We start from the raw sequence: 23137 nt of genomic DNA, 5'->3' as shown, positions 1-23137 counted from the left end.
TATATCCGAGTGACGTTATAAAAAAATCAGCCTTGAATCTGAGTGACACCACAACTTAACATTGCACAAACAAAACACAATTAACGACGTGTAAAACAACTGTCAACATACGCGATGCTCACAAGGAGGTAGGTAGTGATGTGACTGATGATCTACTGTAACTAACGAAACAAACAATACAATACAGAGTGCCTGTGTCATTGTAGAATGCAGGGGTCAGAAGGGATAAGACCCAGGTATGCGGGACAGCCCCCGCTCCCTCCAGACACCAATTAAACAAAAGAGTTGCATCCCGTCACATGCTCAACTTCCATCTTGTGGCCTGTTTTTGCTTATGATTCTTCTACACATGGTTTCTATGAACTTTTGAACATAATACAATCACACTGCCACTTTTGCAACCTAAGAACGGCAAAATCTTTTGACGCTATACGCGAGCGTCGCAATATTTGTTGACAATATAAACGGGTTTTCGTACAACATAAAATGTTCAATTTTGGCTGGTCTGTATAAAATGTGACGTTAAACCCGATTTCACGTTACAGCCGATGCCGTTATAACCAAGTTTCACTGTATTCTACCGATTAAGGTAGGTTTCCATGGAGTACTAAAGAAGTGATCTGGGAGCCTCCCTTTCCTTCCAGCGCTACTTTCTTCAATTCACTGTAAGGCCTACTCCCTTTCAATATATCTAAAAACCCTATTCTTTTCCTTCCCCTCCCACGTTTCCCTAACATTCTACCCTCTAACACCATTTTCCACATCCCCTCCCCGCTAAGTATTCGCTCCATCCATACATTCTGTCTCCTCCGTACCTCATCTAAAAGCTGCCTCTCCTCGCCAACCATATCCAGCACTTCGTCGTTCCTTTTCCTCTCCGTCCATTTCACCCTCTCCATTCTTCTCCATACCCACAGCTCGAATGCCTCCAATCTTCTCTCGTCTTCTTCCCTCAGTGTCCACGTTTCCGCACCGTAGAGAGCTACACTCCAGATCAAGCTCTTCACCTACCTTTTCTTTAAACTCTTACATAACGATCCTCTCAGAAGCTCCTTCCTGTTCATGAATGCCTCCTTTGCTAATGCAATTCTCTTCCTAATGTCCTTATTACTGTATCCGTTTTCCTCTAACGTACCTTTTATATAACGCACATAATATCACTTCGAAATAAAAAATTCATAACGCGCGCACCATACTTGAGAATTTAGGGTAGTACCAGTGACGTAACTACGTTTTTTACTTTGGGGTGGGATGGGATTGTCTGGTGTGGCGATACCCCTCATCCCCCAGGCAATTAGGAAAAATCCGGGAAAATTAAAAAAAAAGACATTCCTGGAAATACATTTTACACCATTTTGGCACTAAAAATGTAACTTTAAACAGTTGCAGTTATTATGTGTCAATACTAGAAAATAGTTTTTAATAATTCTTTCATTTCTGTGAGGCTTTGGGGGGATCTATCCACTCATCCCCCCATAGTTACGCCACTGGGCAGTACACTAAGTAAGGTTTGCTGTAGATGTTTAAAGGACGTAGTTATTTTTTCGGAAAGTTCGCACAGTCAGGAAACATAATTCAGTCATTGTATTGTAATAAATGTATTTTTTCTGTGTATGAAATTTTGTATACAATATGCTAATATAGCTTTCGTATGAAAAAGTTGTTTACGCTACACATTAAACTTAATTACGGGAATGCACGTTTCATAGGAGTAGGAGAATGTGCACCGATGAGGGATTGGGCATAGAAATATTTTGCATAATTTCATTCGTTTTGAACGTGAATGGGAGATAAGTAAGAGAGAAATAACTATAGTTATCCATATTTGCGTGTTATCCTTACGGTCTACTATTGATTCATATCTCATTCAAGAGTAAAATATCAAGTAAAAAAACCGAACGACTTGATATCAACGTTTGACGTATTTAATATAAAGAAATTGTGGAATTGATCGCATCGATCGACCGCTAGAACTTCGAGATGGGGGCATTGACCGCTACGAAAAACAGACGAAATATACACGAAAAGCATGGAACGAAGTTCTTCGCCATAACGCAGGCATCATTCTGAATATAAATCTAAAAGAATTCTGAAAATTCATTATGAAAGAAAATTCATTTTGAAAATTCGAAATTCATTTTAGCTGTTCTTCCTCCCCAGAAATCCCTTGATTGAATTCAAATTCCAGTTGAGACTACGTATAACGTAAAAACGCTCACAGCCAATTACCACCCATAAGAAAAATAAGAACAATCACTATCATTCTCTCAAGTTATCGTTTATTCCATTATGCGTTTTCATTTCTTGCCGTGACGTAAAACTTAGTATACAAACACGTTAAAAATGTTCAGAATGTATACGGTAAATCATTATCAATACTTTAACGCATATAAAATGTATAACATTTTCCTCGGTATTCAAACGTGAAATTTTTATGTTTGAGGTAAGTATAGTACAATTCTGACTAAGTTCTAAACTACCCACTATTAGGTCCAAGGTTTTCAGCGCAAGAGATTTTCAGTACATGATGTCTTAAATTATGCGCAGTTTTCGCTCGCAACGCATTTTAAGTGCTGGTGAGGGATTTGTTTGGTGATTTTCCCCGAAACCTGTTGTACGGCTGTCTTTATAAGTTTCGTTAGAATAGTTCGTAACTTTTTCGCTCCTAAGCTTCTTCTTATGCCCTTCCATTTTTCTAATATTACTGCTGCTGATTCTGATATCATTATTTAAAAAAAACAAATGACACTTAAAAGCAAATCCTTAGTGTGTTTCTCTTAAGAGAAATGATGAGGCTAAAGAATTCTATAATCTCTGTGCAGTTATTATTAAGTGCCACTCACGCAGTATTCCAACCTGAAGTATGGTTTAGTTAGATCAGGGTATAACTCACATCCAGGCTTACTCGTGGTTTTGAGGGATGCCTATATAATGAGGAAAGAGTGGTACTCATTTATGGAAGGTGGCCAATAGGGAGGTTTCCTATTATTTTTTATTGCCTAAATTGAAAGATTATTACTCCTGGAGTACGTATTTCACGCTTTTAGATTTTTAAATGACGATATCTATTTTTCGCGATTAAATGAAAAGTGAAAATTTTCAAGCGCGCGAAAACGCAACGGCTAAGTATGAATGCTGGGAAAAGCCCGTGTGACGTCTGGATGCTGCTATTTTAGGCCACCTGGGTACGAGGCTATGAACGCCGCTACGATGCAGGCTGCTTGCTGCTGATTTTGAGCATGGCGGTAGCGTAGAGTACCCTGATAGCAGGTAGCGCTTGGCTTAAATAAGGATTATTAATACCCTAACAAACGAAGGAAACTTTCCGACCATTGGCAATTTTAGTAGGTGATTTTTAGGAATGTTTCCCGGAGATCCGTACCTCGTGCATACGTTGGTTATCTCAGACGATATAGAATCTAGGTCCCTGTAACGTCACGCGGAGTGGCAACGCATGGGCGTCGATCTGGAGTTTTTCAAATGAGGTTAAAATTGACCATTACCTAACATTCGTCTAAACTGGGATTCCTAAAACCAAATAATTTTTGTATTATGAATGCACTAATCGTGGGTAACGAATCGCAATTAATGCCTTTCGTTTTCTTTTATGAAGGAAGCAACCATATTCTCAGACCCCCTCGCACTTTGGAGTTCTTTGGTTAGACAAAAGGCTTCACTCATGCTTCGAATCGGGTACCCTCCAATAAGTAATAAAAACGCAATATGCCACCACACTCCAATATTATCAAGCGTGGGAAAACAAAATGTTTCTGTGGTCTTAAATATATTATCATGAGCACGTGGTGGGTTTTGTGAAGCTAATGAAGATTTATGTGTTTTGATAAGCTTGGGCTGCACGGGTTATGTTTTTTTTGATAAGTCGAGAATGTTTGCATTCGCCTTTGCCGTATCTTACTACTTTAGAGGAGGAAGTGGTGGATAGCCAGGGTCTTTAACCCTAATACGGGCAACATATTTTTCTTACGTAATCGGGCAAGGTGAGTCCAATGGACTCTTTTAACTTATACTTTTAATTTAAGCTATTAAACAGTGAAAAATATTACTCTTCACATCAATTTTTACATATTGTGCACTATAGAATCATTTAACATAAAATTGATTATTTTTTGTTTAACAAAAGTTTTAAATTACTTATTAATTTCATACATAGTCAAACACCGAGTACAGTGGACTCTTTTGACTAATTCTTTCTGTTTTCACTACATAAAACACCAAATATTTATCATTACATGTACATAGTGATAATTATACATTATTTTGACAATTCAAACCAAATATTTGTAAAATGCACATTACTGTTTACATTTCGTCCAAACAGACTCACCTTGCCCGGATTTGTGGGAATTGAGGGAAAAACATTATTTCTTAGTTACTTTAATTCCGAAAGAAGTTTGAATTACTCTAATTTATAGGAAATATACAATTAGAAGAAGTAAAAAATTTACAACATGCTGACATTTCAATAACATAATAAAATTCTCAAAAATGTAATGCGATGAGTCCAAGAGACTCCCTTGCCCATATTAGGGTTAAATCCCTTTATATCATCCTAAACGAGAACTACACTTGTCCGAAAGGGTTTAAGGGCGCAGCCAGGAAATAAGGCAAGGGGGGAATTTTGGCGCAACTAATATTGGGGGGTCAGGGGGTACGGAACACCCGCCAGGGTAAGCGGGAGGTGCGGGGGCCCTCCCCCAGAATTTTTTTTAAGATTAATGGTTCAAAATTGTGAGTTTTATGGGTATGTGAATAGTTTTATGCTTTGTTGGTGAGTCTTCAGTCCCCCTTTTATAAGCTAAAAAATTTGGCACATTAAAATATTTTTATAAAAAAATTATCTGAGCTCTGGGAGTGTTTTAACCCTCAAAACCACCCCCATTACTGCGTCACTGAAAGGGTTGAATGAAATGAACGTAGTATGGGATTGAATACGGGAATGGAGACACGCTCACACGCCTGTTACGTTCCTCCTCATTGTTATTCGTGTCGTTTTCCACTTTCCGATGACAAGTAAAATGATGAAAGCAATGATGGCTACGTTAAATAGTCTAATGTTAAAGAGTTTTGGTAATATTTTAAATGGATTAACTAACTAACTGATACAACACTGTGTCTGTGATACAATTATTTTAATCATACTATACATACATTTACTGATCATGATTTTTTTAAGTTTTATCAGTCGCGTATTAGGTCTGCCTTCCCATCTATGTTGGCAATTTTTCCCCCGCAATTTTATTTACATCTCGAAGAATATTTTCCTTAGTCTTCATTGCAATCTATTTTAAAATCTCAATTAACATCCTGGTTTAACAGATTATTGTTCGATATAAGTTGGGAGTACTTTAAGACAAAATAGATCATATCTGAGGAATTTCTTATAAATTACACATTAATGATAGCACTAATCGTTTGATCCTAGCTTTTACGACGACTTCGGGGTTAAATTGCTGATATGAGTAAGATTAGAAGTTTAGTAGAAAATCCTGTTAGCTGAGACTGTGTCCATTTTTACATCTTTTCCCATCATTTTGCTAATTTTTCAGGAAAATAATGTTTGTCGATCGAACTTGCGTGTCATCCATGTGTAAACGCTGCCCATGCCAAACATTAAAAACACTAATACCTTTAAGTTACTTGAACAACCGGTTGGACGTCGACCTTTCAGAATAATAAAGTATATTTCCTTGTGTCATTATGCATGTAAAAGGAGAAAAATCAAAAGAAGGCAGGAGTTATTCATGAAAATGTCCAGCACTCTTTATAAAATAAATGTAAGTTTTTCTTGTTAAATTTAAAATCTCTCTCGCCAGTTGAAAATCATTTTCCGAATCCCCATTTGTTAATGTATGTCTGAGGTTGTTATAGAAAGGTGCTGAAATTGGTTTTAAATAAAACTGATGTGCCTATATGTTATCTAAGTTTATCTTGGTTTTATCTAAGTTTATCCCAAAAACTGTGCTATTAAAACATATATTTAAGTTATTTCTTCAAGTCAGCGGTACATTTTTGGCATCAACTGGAGTCGGTAATTTGTAATAAAGTGTATTACACTGTAAAAAGTTGTAATTTTATGGTAGTGCTGTTCTGCTGAATAAAACTTCACTTAATCTTGAATATTGAATTTGAATTTTTAATTCAATATACACTGCACTCTTTTTCCCTAAAACCCTTCATTCAATTCGTTTGTAAGTGTTTTTTATTAGTTTAACATTTCATTCAATATGCTTTCTCGTATTTTCAAAAATTTATTCATGGTATTAAAGTACTACCACTTAGACGCCGTGGAAAGTAATTAACGCTCCCCCTCCCAAAACAAGGACCTTAATCCGCTCCTGTTGCGCCTGCCTGAACCGGAAGGTCTGTGACCATAACGACTGATTATGAGTCTCCAGTGGAGTGCCTTGCAACACCTCATTATCGTGTACCGAGCACTGCTATGTTTTATCTCGTCCATGCCGTGTGAAATGGTGATAGGATTATGTGTTTACCAGGGGCGGATCCAGGATTTTTTCTGGGAGGGGAACAAGCAAGGCCGTATCCAGGATTTTGTTCTGGGTGGGGCACAAGGATACCTCGTAATACAAAACGAATGCAATGATAATGGGACCGTATTAAAAATCTTACATATTTTTGAGGGTCTGGGGGGGGCACGTGCCCCCGTGCCCCCCCCCCTGGATCCGCCTATGGTGTTTACCACCATAAGGAATGGCAATAGAAACTAAACGAAAGTAAAAAACGAAAGGAAAAAGTTTCAATAGTTTCGTGCCCGGGAGCGAAATGTAGAGACGGATTCAGGAAATGGATTTATCCAGAAAATTTATTCAGGAAATGTATTCAAACCCCGGGAGCTAAACTCAGGGTCGAAATGAAATCGGAGTCAAAATTACTTCGGGCCGAAACCGAAGTAAAACTCTTGGGGCGAAACGAAACTCAGTTAATATTTCGCACCGTAAGGACCACGTGCTTCACCTACGAACAGTCTAGTTTTGATCTACACACCGACTACAAAATATGGTTGAATCAAGTAGACGTTCGTTTGCCAGCACTCAAAATTTCAATGCCTGATCGAGACTTCATCAGTTAAAGTTCCACTTTATAAAGTGAGATCCTTAGGGCGACTCTGAATCGAACTTCAGCTAGTCTCACTTTATCGTAAAGAGAGACTTTGTAAAGTGAGCAAATTCAGTGCCGTCTATGAATCGCACCCTTAGACTGATTGCCCCCCCCCCCCCCAAAGATATTATCTCTATGCACAATTGGAATTAAGTAATATGCTTACTAGTTCTACGGTAAATATATTATATAAAATTGTGATATTTATTGTAGTGATATTGCTATAATATTCGAAATAATAATATTATTATTATGACATAAGTACTATTGTCAAAAATGAAATTCGAGCAAATACTTTAGGTCTATTCTTCTTCCTATTCCATGGTTTTGCCATTTATGAGTACTAAACACACTGTCATGAGAAATATCCCTAATATCGTTGATGTTCCTGATATCTCACAGCATGTCGTCATTGTTTTCGCTCACTGTCATCATGCGTTAGCTATAGCAACCCTTCGTTTTGCTCCACAATTCTTTTCCTGTCTTCTGAGACCGTTTCCTTCATTGGCTTACATTTTATATTTGCAGGGGAGGGATGTGCGGAAGTGAGTGCGCCATCGGAGGAGTCGTCGGCCGCGGGGGTTGCGGCGCCTTGGCCCCGTCGCTTGCGGCATGCTGCCCGATGAGCTGAGCGCGGCCCAACGCGGCTGCAGGAGCTTCGACGACCTCCGCCCAGGTGGCGCCACTGTCTGAGGTAAGGCTTCCCGCCACAACTCTCCCGCCCCACGAGCGAAACTTCACGTGTCCCGTTGCCTCATCCTCTGCTCTCATCTTCCTTTTGATTTCAGGATCACTCACCTTTGTCGACGCTATTATGTATTTGTTTGCGCTAGTCGAAAGCGAAAGTGGGTCCTAGCCCGGAATTCGTGAAAGCTCATTTGTGCTCAGCTATGTCCGAGATGAGTGGTATAACCTTTGTTAGCTGGAAAGAATTCAAGTTAACTCTTAGAAGACATTTGCTGATTTGCACTCAATTAAATTGGATAAAAGGCTTGATCTCTTGCTTGTTCAAATATATCTAGCCATTTTGCTTCGTATCAGGCATTTATCGGTTCTTATCTCTACTTTATTCAAATGGCGCGCTAGTGATATTTTTGTCCTTATTACCGTGGCATATGCGTATGAGTGCGGAATACATGCATTATAGGGGCCTGCTCCTCTATGTTCTTTCGTAGCTAATATGGAAAATCCTATTTTTAATGCCTCATCTCATTAGATATTATATTTCAAAGGAATTGAGCAAGCGATGCCAAGTTAATAAATATAATTTGAATCAAAAACGATTTTTATCAACATTTCAGTGTTTTCTGCTGCTAAAATGAAAAAAAGGATTCAAAAGTGGCTTCCTTTGAACTTTTAATTAAAATAAAATATGTTGTGTAAGTGGTTGAATTAATGCAAGTATATTTTGGGAGAAGGTACCATGCCGTAATTGATTTTAAGAGAATTAGCCGATTTCTAGGAAAAATAACGTAGTATTAAAGAAAGAGAGAAACGCGGAAATCTAAAGTGGCCAAAACTAAAACCCTCCTTGTATTAAGATGCATCACTCCCGCTCGACCGGTGGTATTTTGTCGCTATTTGGTGACTTTTATCCCCTTATGGACCCTTATAAAGAATCATCTACTTCTCATTCGTGAAAATTTTACCCGTATAATTTCCTTGCATTGAGGTAGCCTTTTCAATTTTGAGAAACAGTTGATTCTTTACAAATATCTACTCTTTACACCCTGAAAATCCTTAAAATTATCCAAGGGCGTACCCAGGATCATAACTAGAGGGAGCAAGCCTACTTTTTACATTAGTTTATGAGATTATTTCCTTGAAAAATAGTTTTATTTAAGTTACATATCTTATACTAATACAAATCATTTTTCGTGGGTTTAAATAAAATTTGTTGAATGCTTTCGTTTCAATTCAGTTCTGATTTTGCTTAAAGGCTTTTGTGATTTTTGCTTCTAGGGGGGGCAGCTGCCCCCCTGCCCCTTTCTGGGTATGCCCATGAACTTATCCCAAAATACGCTTGATGTGTCCTAGGTGGTTCCCGGTCAAAATATTACGAGAAATTTGCTTCGCACTCACATAGAATACGCGACAAGAGTATGAAGTTCGGCGAAGAAAAAATTTGTATATTTGCTACGCATTTACTCAATCGAAATGGAAGACTAAGTAAATCTTCTCGATTTGTCCAAAAAACCCTACGAGCAAACAGAGAGCGTTGCATATTTTGTGCAGGAATTATTTTCGGAGACGCTGGAGACTCGGAATCTAAGGGCTGAGGTTAGAGTCGTGTTTCCAGGTCCAACTCAATCGTATTTCCACAAGCTCCGTATTTCCAAGTCTAACTCAAACGATAAAACAAGATTAATGTTTTGATGTAGGGATAGTTGTAGAAATCCTTTTTCCCAGCATAATAAAGGACCGCGATAAATTCCAAGTCGACCTCAGGCATTCAAATCTCTCACAAGGCGCGCCTGAATTTTATTAGCATTGTCGTTACGGGCAAACAGCGGGCGTCCAAAGACCTCTTGCCGCACGTCTGTTGACGCAAATTCTTGGCTTTATATACTTAGAAAAAATATTAAGATGGTTGCGTAAGTTTTAAACTAATAAAACAATGCATTAATACGTCAGAAACTGAAGATTGAATAGCGACCTCTTTATACTAGAGGTAGGGAAGGGGGTGATATTTGACCAACTTGTTTTTTGTACTATAAATTCACTTAGATGGAAATATCAGGATGATAGTATAGTTTCAAATTAATAATGCGTCAGGAAATTAAGAGAAAAATCTATCGGTCAAGTGGTATTACCTTGTCAAGAGAATTCAAGGTAACTCCAGAAAGACGAAGCTTTTCTTTACCCTTTTAGAATTGCCAAATTACACCACGGTATTTATTCAATTTTATTGCATATATGTTGTATTTTACTCACATTTAACGTATAAATCATGCTGTAATAAAGCAAAGTTACAGTTCTAAGAACTTCCGGCATTTTATCTTAAGCTGACCATGTTACGACTGCTTTATAAATTCAGGGGAAATTAAAAGAAATTCGGACTGGAAATCAGGAAAAAGTAAGCGAAATTAAAAATTGAAAGTTGGCTTGATGCCTTGGCCTATCTTGGTACCCTTCGCCGGCTCTCTTGAAAAGTTGTCGGGAGGAATGAGGCTTTAACACAAAAGGAAGGTGTGAAAGTGAAATCCTTTTGTGAATGTGTTAGTTCCCTGTGAGCTTGGTGGAAAATGGCCACCAAAATCCGATGGAGGCGCTGAAAGCTTTGCAGGTGTAGTTAACTTTCTTTAGAACACATGTAAGACTATAAAATCAATACTTGATGTTCAGCAGATATCATCCTTGTCTCTTAGCGAAAGCGTATAAAAATTTAAATGGGCACCACGTTTTTCGTTTTTTATACCTGAAATGTTCTGTTAAAACTTTCTCACTGAACATATTTGAAGTTTTCGATAATGTAACGTGCCGGAGGCCGTTATTTTCTTCTTGTCGATAAAACGTGATTTTTTTATTAAAAAAAAAATTATTGTAATATTTTGATCAATGAATAGTTCTGCCTCCCCCATCCCTACAACGCGTCCCCTTTCCACTCTACCTCCCCTATACAGTTTCGGGACTCCTTGCTAGGACTGCATTGATTCTCGAACTGTAAAGTTTAGCCAAACCCGGTGCCTATGATGTCATGTCTTATGCCTGTAAATTGCAACGACCCCTTCGGATGAATTATGTCCTCGTAAGGTTTTGTCTACAAATTAGTCTCAATGACATAGTTTTTTGTGCAAGTGGCAGCGATTTATGAAAAGCAAACTGTTTCGGAAATATTTTTGCCTGGGATGGTTCATGGTCCGGCATTCACTGGAGACGTGAGGGAACTTGCAAATCCTCACTGAAGACTGGATAATTGTTTTCCTAAATAAATTATGTGCTTTCAGACCTCGAGGATGTTCCTTGAATACACCTATATTCACAGTGTACCCTCTGTACCAGCATTTCTGCGATGGTAATTAGCTGTCAACGTAATTTTTGTTGAGGGAACGCTCGATAAACCTACCTACCACGATTGGATTTCCTACGCTAGCAGTGCTACCCGCGTAAAAGTCGGTTTGTAGAAGATAATGTATCAAGAAATTAACCTTAGGGGACACTATTTACATTTTATAGAGTTGACCATCAATACGATTGAACCTGTTTTTTCATACCTCAATATGCAAACGGGAGAGTCGTATTGAAGATGATTAAAATGAAAAATTGTTTCCTGTCCTAATGTTTTCACATTGGAGTTACTTGCCAACCCAAATAAGTTACTTTGGCTGTCAAGCGAGGGCTTTCAGCCCGTACAAGTGAATGCACTTACATTGCGTCAGTTTCTTAACTGTCACCAGGATCCGTGTGATATTTCTTCGTGCGTGTAATGTCTGCCTTATCCCTTCCACCGAGGTAATTCGTGTGCAGACGATCATCGCCTCTCGTAGGTAGATGATGTCGACAAGAATTCCTTATCGGGATCACTTTTATTCATGACAGTTTTGCGACGTGGTCTTTCAAGAAATTATTTAGCCGGTTCAAAATATCATCTGAGATAACCAATTTATCTTCTATATTATTTCTACTGTACAAAAAAAACAAAAACCGGTAAATATTCCTGACGTTAACGGCGCACAAACTGATACATTTGTTCATTTGCAACAATATCTCGCATTCTTTAAATAACTTTTATCAAAATGCGGCTGATTACACATTCAAGTCTCCTGTTGATACGTAAGTATGAGTCATGTGCGTTTAACAGGGGATAGTGAAATTACTTCCAATGTTGTGTTTAAAGAGGTCCTCTGACCTCAATTTGTACATGAAAATTCCAATTAAATTTGTACATAAGACCCTGCCTTTTTTCTACATTTTAAAATTAGAAGCGCGCCTATATATTACGCAATACTCTTCTTATTATATTCTTAAGACTTGTACTTCTATCGAGTTCTGATTTTTTTTTTTGCTCTGTGGACCTGCATTGAAAAGAGCGGGAGAAGCCCGCTGGGAGCTTGCGCAGCACGCTCCTTATCCTTATTTAAGCCAAGCGCCACCTGCTAGCCTGCAACGTAGCGGCGCTCATAGCCTCATAGCTCATAGCCCCTTCTCTGAAATGTGCCCTAAAATGTAATGAATGAAACGTATGTAGCTCACCTCATCGAAGCCATTTTTCATGCATCTTGGATTGCCCAGAAGCCGCTCGTGACTCTTAAGCATGCAGCATGCTATCTGATATATAGCGGCCATGCGGTGTTTTTTTCCCTCGTATGGATTTTATGCAGGTATCAGCGGTGGAAAATGTGAAATTTTTATGCCCAATCGAACTTTTACCATGGCCTCTCTTGATAAGTACTGTTCATGTATTTTATTATCCCGGAAAATTAGTATCATTTGTTTCATTATTATCGTGTACTCATGAAATTGAATAGTTATGAGGGTCAAATATATTACGCTATACTATCCTTATTATGTTCTTAAGACTTGTACTTCTGTCGAGTTCTGATTCTTTTTACTATAGCGCGCGAGAAATTTTCAAATAAAAATTGTTTACCTGCGTAATTATGTATTTTTTCGGTGAGGTGATTTAATGAATGCTCACTTAATTCGCATTTTTCTGCATACATTTCAGATTTGTATATCGCAGCATCATTAGTGAGGTATTTGGCGGCGATAGATTAGGCTACATTTAGGGAAGATAGTCATCGAGGGAAAATGGGATGGAATTAATGGAATAGTCTCTCGGATAAATACATTGAACAGGCAAAGAAGGATGTGAAAGAGACGAAATACGTAGGTGTGAATGCCAATCTTAGGATTATTGAGCAGCGATGATGATGTTAATTGACGGCTAGAGACGCAGTGCCCTTTCTATCATGCTCTCTCACCAATTTTTTTTTCACCGTGGACTGAAACATTTCTTAATAAATAAAAGAGCATCAAATTTTTTCCATGGGGTAGTTTCCTTCATCAAAGAAAACGAAAGGCATTTATTGCAATTGGTTACCCATCATTAGAGTATTCATAATATACAAATTATTTGCTTTTTGATATCCCATTTTTGACGAATGTTAATGGTCAATTTTAACCTCATTTGAAAAGGGCCAGATTGGCGCCCATGCGATGCCACTCCACGTGACGTCACAGGGACCTTGATTCTATACGAGTAGATAGGAGTTTTACATCGTCTGAGATTACCAATGCATGCATGAGGCACAGACTTCAAGGAAACATGTCTTAATAATCACCCATTAAAATTGCCAATGGTCGGAAAGTTTCCTTCGTTTGATAAGGTATTAATTATCCTTATTTAAGCCAAGCGTTACCTGCTAGTGGGGTACTCTGCTACCTGCTAGCAGCCTGCATCGTAGCGGCGTTCATAGCCTCGCACTAAGGTGGCCTCACACGGCGGCAGTCGGGACCAGAATTACGTCACACAGGCTTTTCTCAGCATTCATACTCGCCGTCGCGTTTTCGCGCGCTTGAAAATTTTCACTTTTCATTAAATCGCGAAAAATAGATATCGTCATAAAAAATCTAAAAGCGTGAAATACCCACTCCACTATGGATTTAACCCTTCCGCAGATAAGCTCATGACTCCACGAGCTAATGGTGAGCGGGTCCGCCCGCCTTGGGCTTTCATTTTTCTAGTGGTGGCTTTATCGGCTTCTTTGTTCGTATTTTCAGTATTTCATATCCTATATGTTATTTTTGCGGCAGCCGGTTAAAAAACGGTTACTTTTTGAGTGTGCCATTTAACTCTTCTTAAAAGATGTTGGTGTTTACACCTATATGATCGATTAATTTCCGCATGGAAGGGTTCTCCATGAGCGAGCCAGAGAACCAGAATGCTCATGACGTCACCAACTCATGAAAATTGAGGGGGAACTTTCGCGTTGTTTTCTTTAAAGATTGTGATAGGATGAAAAAAATCACAAACTCTTGATTTACTTTGTGGTATTCCATTATAAGTTTTCCTGGATATCAGACAGTTACTTATACCACTTATTTTTTTATCAGGGCGCGTCCCGAGATGATAACTCATTGAAACCTGGGTCCCGCTCTGATAAAAAAATAAGTGGTATAAATAATTGTCTGATATCCAGGAAAACTTATGATAGGATGGCTTGATGAGGAAATCTTGCAGGAAAAATCTGGAGGAATCTTAGCCTTCCATCGACCGAATTCTTCAAATGAATTGCGATTTTGGGTTTGCGAGAACGACCCAATTCTGTGCAATCGTCCGCTAGATTGTGCCGCTGGAGTGGTGTTGTGATGATGCGGGTGTAATCACGGAGTAGTGAACTCTTTTCGCGTCCGAAGTGAAAGGAAGCAGATGCCCTCTGCCGTCATGCGGCCTTTGCCACCGACCAATCAAATCTCTCCCCTGTTCCTCTTCTCCACACTCGAATTTCAATTTGTGAGAGTGGCGTCTTCGCATTTCGATGCATTTCTTGCCAACTCAGAGTGACGTGTGAAGGAAAACTCGCTCGCCGCGAGCTGAGCTACACTCATATCACACGTCGAGCATGTGAATTATTACACTGATGATCTAAGCGCCGAAAGCGCTGTGCGGTTGTGTACCGGTGATTTTAAAAATCGCACCAATTAGCCAATTGACGAAATAGATTTAAATTGATATATTTTGCACATTTTTTGTTTGCGTTGTCTATGGAAGATTATTTAGCCGGTTCAAAATATCCCTCAGCAATCCCTCGGAAATATGGTAGTTTTCTTCATCAAAGAAAACGAAAGGCATTGATTGCGATTCGTTACCCGCCATTAGTGTATTCATTATATGCAAATTATTTGGTTTTAGAAATCCCAGTTTAGACGAATGTTAATGGTCAATTTTAACCTTATTTTAAAAAGGCCAGATTGGCGCCCATACGAAGTCACTCCACGTGACGTCACAGGGACCTAGATTCTATACGAATTGTCAGGAGTTTAACATCATCTGAGATTACCAATGCATCCATGAGGCACAGAGCTTAGGGAAACTTCTCTTAATAATCACCTATTAAAATTGCCTATGGTCGGAAAGTTTCCTTCGTTGGTAATTAATTATCCTTATTTAAGCCAAGCGCCACCTGCTAGCCTGCAACGTAGCGGTGCCCATAGCCTCATAGCTCATAGCCCTTTCCCTGAAATTTGCCCTAAAATGTAACGTATGAAACGTATGTAGCTTTGTAGTATGAAGAAAATGTAACTTTGAAACTTGAATAATGAAAACTTTGTGCATCCTAGTGCGGTGCGATTAAAATTCACAAGGTTAAGGATTTGAAAACTATATTTGACCGTAAATAAAATCTGAAGGTACCAACACTGAGTTGATTACTATTGAAGACGTGGTCAGTATGCCAATTAGAGGAGCGAGTATTTAGCGAAGTGAAAATCATTTTTGCTAATGCAAACGAGGTAAATATGCTAGTAAAGGCTTTGTCAACGATTAGCATTGAAATGCACGGAGGCCAAAAATTTATGGAAGGGCACCTAATGTTATCGAAGAAGAGGATTTCATCGAATTTTTCCCTCTGATGCTGTGATTAAGTATTCGTGTACAGTGTTAAATGAGGTATTAAATGAAAACGTATTTAGCACATCATTCAATGCAATAAGGAGATAATTCAAATTACAATAGAGACTTAATACAGACTTTTTTACATTTTGATTATTATTAATTTTTTAATATGATTAATTTTGTAATTTTTCAACAATTTTATTCTGCCGAAGGACATATTGTCTCATTTTTGCAATAGTTTAACAAGTTTTGGGGCATAACAGTGGGAAGAGGAATATTTTTTATCCAAGTAATAAATCGAAACTAGCGAGAGGTGCTCGATGTAATTCAGCGGGTGGTACAGAGTAAGCTTTACAATAATAAAAGCAGTGATGTAGTGCTAACAGAGGTTTTGGTAAGCGTAGGTTTCGTTTGTATAAGGAAACATATCTTTGGTTCTAAGGAAATCAATGCTGATCGAGTGGGATTGTTTCATGGCTCCCTCTCTCAACAAGATCAAAGAAACTGGTAGTACGATCATCGCATGTAGGTGCTTGAGCAACAAAGTTTCACGGCTGCCCTCCTTTCCTTGAATAAATTGGATAAAAACGTTACTTCAAATAGCCTAACAATATTTAACGATATTAAATATATTATTTTAAACATATTATTAATATATATATGTACAATATATTATTTTAAATATTTTATTAACATTAACTTATTACCCGAACAATATTGAAGACTTTAGAATTTGCAAGCGTCAGAAACTAATTTTTGTATCATGTTACTTGAACATTGACTTTTCTCTGGATTCTTCGCACACTGTAAATGACCGTTGGTAAATTGAGTTGATTTTTTGTTAAAAATGTGGTGAATATACCAGTTAGAGGGGTGAATTTGAAGAAGAAGGAGAAATTGTTTAACGGTTGCCAAGCATTTAATGAAGTTTTTCATTTATTACTGAAATTCATTTCCAATTTGTGTTCAAATAACGATTGATTAGTTTGAAATTTCCTATCCCAATATATGCCTAGGGAGGGCTCACGGAATTCTCCTTAAGCAATCCATGGAAACCTTCCTTAATAGGTTGAATACTTTAATAATAATATATTCCTGAACTGAGATTTCGTTTCTAAAGGCCTGGTTACACGATACATTAACACGTACAAGTTAATGTACGTTTGCGTGAATGATTTTGTTGGACCGGAACGGAACATGTACCAATGCATGAACCAAATTAGAACAGGTTCTATTTTCTGTGCATGCATTCGCACAAGTTGGTTGGTTACGCGGTCCATTTTGCGGTTCATTCTCGCGTTCATACATTTAGACATTAACCTGTACGTGTTAATGTATCGTGTAACCAGGCCTTAAGACCGACGCATCGGTTTCACTTGGTTCATGTTGGCTTTTTCGGCTTCTTTGTTCCCGTTTTCAGTCTTTCTTATCTCATTTCTTTGTTCTATTTACGACAGCCGGTTCAAAAATGGTAACTTTTGGATTGTGCCGTTAAATCTCTTCTTATGAGATGATTTTGATGTGAATGAAATCACGTGGAAATGCAACAGATTCAAATCAAGGTCCTTGTGGTCGGAGAGTGTGAACTGCTGTACTTTCATCTCATGACGCTTTATTTTTTGTATTCGTCGAATCGAGTTTCTTTACAAAACTATCCCACTCACGGCAGCTGCCAGTGCTTTCCGGTTTTATTCAAGACACCTTGATTTTTTTTCTGTTCGGAAAGGAGCTTTTTGTACACCACACACCTTGCGCCGCCTACTCCGGCAACTGGACCAAGCCGCGACTCCGATGCGTCCGCTCAAAACAATGTCCAAAACTACTCATCGTCAGTAACGAATGAATTCTCGTTATTTAATCGTTATTTTCCACATGTTGTCAGATTGAAACTCAAAATTCTGTTGTAATCGACCAATTCTCGCCATAGTGAGGTGCGTTTTATGAATACAACTTAGATATGTAAAGATATGTACATATATGATATCGATATGTATCGCTACGAGATTTTTATATCGATATACCCCCTCTCGCCGAAATGCTTGGGAGATACGATTGTGAGTGAACTATCTGAAATGTACCCCAAAATGTCGTGTTTTAAAACTACGTGCACTCTAGTTAGGTACGATGAAAATTCACAAGGAATGCATATTGAAGCTAGAAGTGGCCGTAAGTATATTGGTTGAGGTGATTGTTGTTAAAAATTTATTGAATATGCCAATTAGAGGAGTGAACTTGAAATCAAAGTGAAAATTATGATTGCTAATGCTAACCTGGTAGATACGGTAGTTAAGGCATTGTCAACGATTAGTATTGAAATGCAAGGTGCCAAAAATTTATGAAATTGTACAAATTTTATCGAATGAGAGTATTTTATCTAAATTTTCGTTCCTTATGTGGTAATAAAAACTTAAAATGCGTACCCAGAGTTGCTTTACAATGCAAGGGTGAAACATGTATCATTATATCATATATCATTATAGTATGTATCATGGAACATTATCATTTTCCACCAGCATGTTTTGTGTGTTCTATCTTTATCGACAGATAACCTTAATGAGTAGTCCACAAGTTTTACCTTTGCATGAATGTGGTAGTGTAATATGTTAGTATGCGTAACTTTTTTTGTACCATGTGGTGTGCATGTGGGAATTCTATTGCATGCTGGTGATTTGATGCCCCCTGCCAAACACCCTAGGGTGGCTCTCTGCTCCCCTATATATATTTGCTATTCCCTGCTCTTCTTTACTCGCCTTCACTATTCATTGAATGGTGCATTCCTAGTTGTTTCCCTCCCGTAATTGTTGTTCTCATCCATCCGCTTTCCGACACTTATTACTACATCCTTGTTACACAAGACGAATGCTTTAATGACTTATTTCCTGGAATTATTACCTCAGAAACGTTTTGTAAGTTCGCGCTTTGTTCGCGTATGGAAGTTGTATGCACAATGATATGGTACAATGGAAATTCTCAACGAATGAATTTTCCCGCTGTAAAAAAAAACCCTCCAGCGTACAGGAAAATATTTTTCACAAATTCAAAAGCATCTGGTGATAAATGAATGAGCAGTGTGTTGCATTAATGAATAGAGAGGGTGCTTTTTTGTCGTGGATATTACAGAATTCAATTATGAATTCCTTCCTCAATCGTAAGTATTTGTCGCAGTGAATTTTATAGATTTGTGTACGGAAGGATTTATCATCAATTACTGTTATATTTTCTTTATTGTGTATATTTTATTGTGAGTTTGTGGCTGGAAATATGTTACTTTTTATCCCCAAATATTCATTGCGAAAGCAACATGCATACCTATTTTTGAAGAAGTCAACACATTGCTCAATTCCTTCACATAATCGGGGATTGAGTTGTATTATCTACGTCCACAACTATTTAGTTTAGTTCGCTGTTCAGTTCAGTTTAGTTTTATTTTAGTTTAGATTATCTAAGTGAGCTTCAAGAGCATAGCTTGTGACCATGTGGTGTGGATGTGGGAATCCTATTGCATGCTGTTGATTTGATGTCCCCTGCCAAACACCCTAGGGTGGCTCGCGCCAAATTTCAACGTAGGCCCTTCGAATGGTTACATCACCTATTGCACGCTAAACTTGGCAAGGCAATAAGCATGCTAAGTTAACAGTCTGTTGAAACCAATGTTTCAATCACAATGAGTTTAGGAAAAATATTTGCTTAAAATTTCAGCCTGACTTTGACCTTGTTTTAAAGGAGAAAAGTCTCATTAATTTGTTATATTTTTGGTAGTTTTTTTAAAACTTTTCATGCTTGGTACCGTAAATGACTCATTGAGACATTTAAGTTCATAATAATGGTTTTTGAAAGTGGTATGTGTAGCGGTCTCATGTCAGCTCAGCTCAGAAGCGAAACGGTTTTCTCTTAATGGTTCAAAATATAAATTTTAAGTAAATAAATAATTTTTACGTAATTTTACTTTAATATTGGATCTTCTCTGGATTAATTTACGTATTCGTAGGTTTATTGAGTTGATTGGTGTTAAAAACCTGGCGAATATGCCAAATTAGAGGAATAATTTTGAATAAATTGAATATTATGATTGGTAATACAAATGTGGTAAAAATGCTTGTTAGAGGAGCGAATTTGAAGCTTCGTAATAAGTATGATGGAGAAAGCAATTTAGTTTGCATTCATCATTCTTTATTGAAGTCATTATTCCATTGAAAGCAGTAAAAAGTAAGTCATTCATAATTGAAGGAACTATTTCAGTTGAAAATTTAAAAATAGAAACTTTAAAAGAGGTTGTTATATTCGGGTAACCCTCTGCCAAAAAATTCATTTTTTTAAACTTTTGAGTTGCTACTGGCCTTACCCAGTATTTGTATCTCTGTATGGGCTCCTTCTACTTACCACTGCTTCAATAAACCCGTAACCGCTGTTGAAATCATCGCGGCTATTTGCTTATCAACTCCTCCCTCTACTAATCTTTTCGCAGTAATACCCGGTTGGCGGCTGGCGTATATTGATCTCATTACTTTTTAAAAACCAGTTTGGCAGGTCCGGCGAATGGTGAAAGAACGCCTCGGCTAGTCCAAGGCCATGGTTCGCATCCAGGCGAGAGAGGGATGGATACTTGTTCATGTACCGTCAAGTTTCACAATTACAAACCATTACAACGCAAGATAGCCGGGCGAATAGGAGTAGTAGGTACTTGAAACCCAGATTCGCGCGCGCTCCACTTTATCGTACCGCTTCAAGCACTTTCGCTCCCCTTTCATCGACTCTGGACGGAATAACCGCGATAGCCCGGTCGTTACCCAACCTCTCGATTCTCTCCATTTTTTTACGCGCGCGGTCCACCGGCATCTATGGTCACAGTTGAGAAACGTGCATAGAGCAGTCGGCAAGGCACGGTTTCGATTCGTTCCCCTAACGCAAAACCAATTGTGGAAGTCGTAAAAACAAACCTGTTGCTGTGGGGCGACTGCTCTTTTTTTTTGCGCGCGTCGCCGTCAAATGCCCCGGACCAGCTGCGCGGCCCCCACGCAGCGGTGGCGGGAAAATCCCGATCCCTAATTGGGCCCCATCCGGAGTGGGTGCTATCGTCGGAATGAGCGTTCTACTGTGCTTTCCTTTAGTCAAGTGCAAAATTATTGCCACGCACTATTAAATCCGTCGACGCTAATCGTGTTCGACTGGTTTTTTTCTCGTGAAGATTTCTTTTTTTATAAAAATAGTGATCATTTAATAATTGTAGCATGACATTATGCCGAGAAATATAAAAAATAGTCGTATTAGATTTATACCAAACCCAAGACGATGTACAAACACATGTGTGATAGTACATGATATTCCCATTTGAAGCATCAGAAAATCGGAGAGAACGGGACCGATCCATTTATAAACATAAAGCAATGGTATGTTACCAGTCATGTTTAAAACTTCAAAGCAAAGAGAGAATGGCTTGCTTCTTTGGATAATCAACTATTCATCAAATATTCATCATACTTACGTTGGGAAAATAAGAAAAAAATCCTTAGCAACAAAACTCGAAAGAGTGTGGAAGAAGAGCCACGTATATGTTATACCTTTAATAGTATATCACTATAATAGTATATCATATATCATTTAAAGTATATCACCAAGTATCAATGAAATCCTTTCTTTGTCCTTTCCTCAATGCAGAAATCAATTGCATGATTCCGAAACAAATAATATTAAGAACATGAAGTATTTTCAGAAAATTTCTCGGACAACCATTCATTGATTAATCATTGATGCAACTTGCTTTCCGCCCGTCAAACTTTATTGTGTCAGATTACCCTTTTTCTGACATGATGATATTAATAAAACGATAATGATTTTTGAAAATGTATTCGCGAAAATGAGAAGAATTGTGTAATTCACGAAAATGTTTTCTGTCTATAACTTAAAATGTTTACTACATTTTTCTCGCTTCCCCTTTCAGTTCGCTCGTAACAGGTAGATAACGAATCCCACACTTTTCGTCTGAATTTTATTAAGTTCACATATTAAGCCTGTCTGCGTCGGATCCCATACGCTCGCCGCGTATTCAAAATGTGGCCCAACGAAAGCAAAGTAACATCTCTCTTTCACGTTTTCACCGTCAAAACTTTCCACGCTTGACGACCTCTAGCATCTTCAGGACTCTACAGCTCTGCTACAAATATTTCTCGTGTGTGTTCGCCAAGAACTGAACTCATTTCTTCTGCTCGGGAGAATATTTTTTTAGCAAATTGAACTAATTGAGCTCGCTCCATTAGCCTTCATCTTTGCATTTTCTTGCTCCGAAGAGACACAGTTTAATAGCTAATCATGAGCTCTATTCGTTATTTTAGTTCACGCTCAAATGCCCAAGTACTACCTTTCTCCTAATTATTCAGTAGTGAATATCTTATGGTTTTCTGCTTCTATAGAAACGATTGCCATTTTTTTAAACTATTCTATAAACCAATCCGGGTCATGCTGCACTGATTTACGACGGTCGACGCAAATACTTGTCTTTCATTGACGCAATCAAATTTTTCTTCCCTTCATCCTCGGAGGGAATAGCTTAACAGCTAATGAACGCACGCTGCAACCGCTCCTGGGGTAGTCAATCAAGCTTATTACCTTAGCACTTAATATCTTCGGGCGGTAAAGTCAGCATTAAGCGGTCACTGCAAATTTCTAATGTGATATCGCTTGTGATTAATAGTTCTTACATTTTCCACTTCATTCCACATGTTTCCATTGATGGTATAAGTTTCTAATTGATGGGATGATTGAAAGTCGAGACGTGTGTGTAGGTATATTCTTTCCTTCGTGGAATGCTTCATTCTTGTGTTTGAGTTTGGCTTTCGATTTCGCCTCAAACTCAACTACCAGTAGTGATCGTAGAATATATTTTCTATGTTACGGGGTGCGTTATTAATGCAAGGTTCATCATCATTAGTCAAAAATCCGAAGAGTGGTTTGAAGCAGCTCTCCTTTCCTCTCTCCTATCCAGGGGCGCAGCTAGGATTTAAGGCTGTGGGGGGGGGGGGTTAGGTGCAACTAATACCGGGGTGTGTGGGGGTGTGGAATACCCACCAGGATAAGCGGTAGGTGCGATATTAATATATTGCGCAATTTTATGATAAATGGTTCAAAATGGTGAGTTTTACGGCTTTCGGACGGATATTTTATTAATCCTTACGCTATTCTATTAGTAATATCAATCAAATTTAGTAAAATGGTTGAAACTTAAAACTTTCTCTGAGCTCTAGGGGAGGTTTTATCCCCCCCCCCCCCGCTGCGCCACTGTTTCTATCCGCTAACCTTTTCATAGCGACGTATTTCTTCCCTTTTGCATCCTTCATCATGGTCAATTTTACCTCGTTAATAACAGGTTTCTTAAGGTGAACTTATATTTCCGCAGGAAACTAACAAAGTTTGAAAAAAAATTACCTTATTAGTGTAAATCGCCGTGAT

At 38.3% G+C, this 23137-nt stretch overlaps 1 protein-coding gene across 6 annotated transcripts in view; it reads left to right on the top strand.

Moving 5' to 3' along the window:
* The window catches only part of LOC124170921 (beta-1,3-galactosyltransferase 5-like), a 460441-nt gene that overhangs the window by 425678 nt on the left and 11626 nt on the right, over window positions 1-23137 (top strand). For all 6 annotated transcript variants that reach the window (XM_046549979.1, XM_046549978.1, XM_046549980.1 and 3 more), the window contains one exon: window positions 7666-7831. The gene's annotated coding sequence lies outside the window, so the exon portion shown is untranslated. The remainder of the gene's footprint in view (window positions 1-7665; window positions 7832-23137) is intronic.

This window comes from Ischnura elegans, chromosome X, assembly GCF_921293095.1.
Source record: "Ischnura elegans chromosome X, ioIscEleg1.1, whole genome shotgun sequence".
NCBI classification, from domain to species: domain Eukaryota; kingdom Metazoa; phylum Arthropoda; class Insecta; order Odonata; family Coenagrionidae; genus Ischnura; species Ischnura elegans.
The sequence above is the reverse complement of the archived record's forward strand: the minus strand, read 5'-3'. Positions and strand labels throughout refer to the sequence as shown.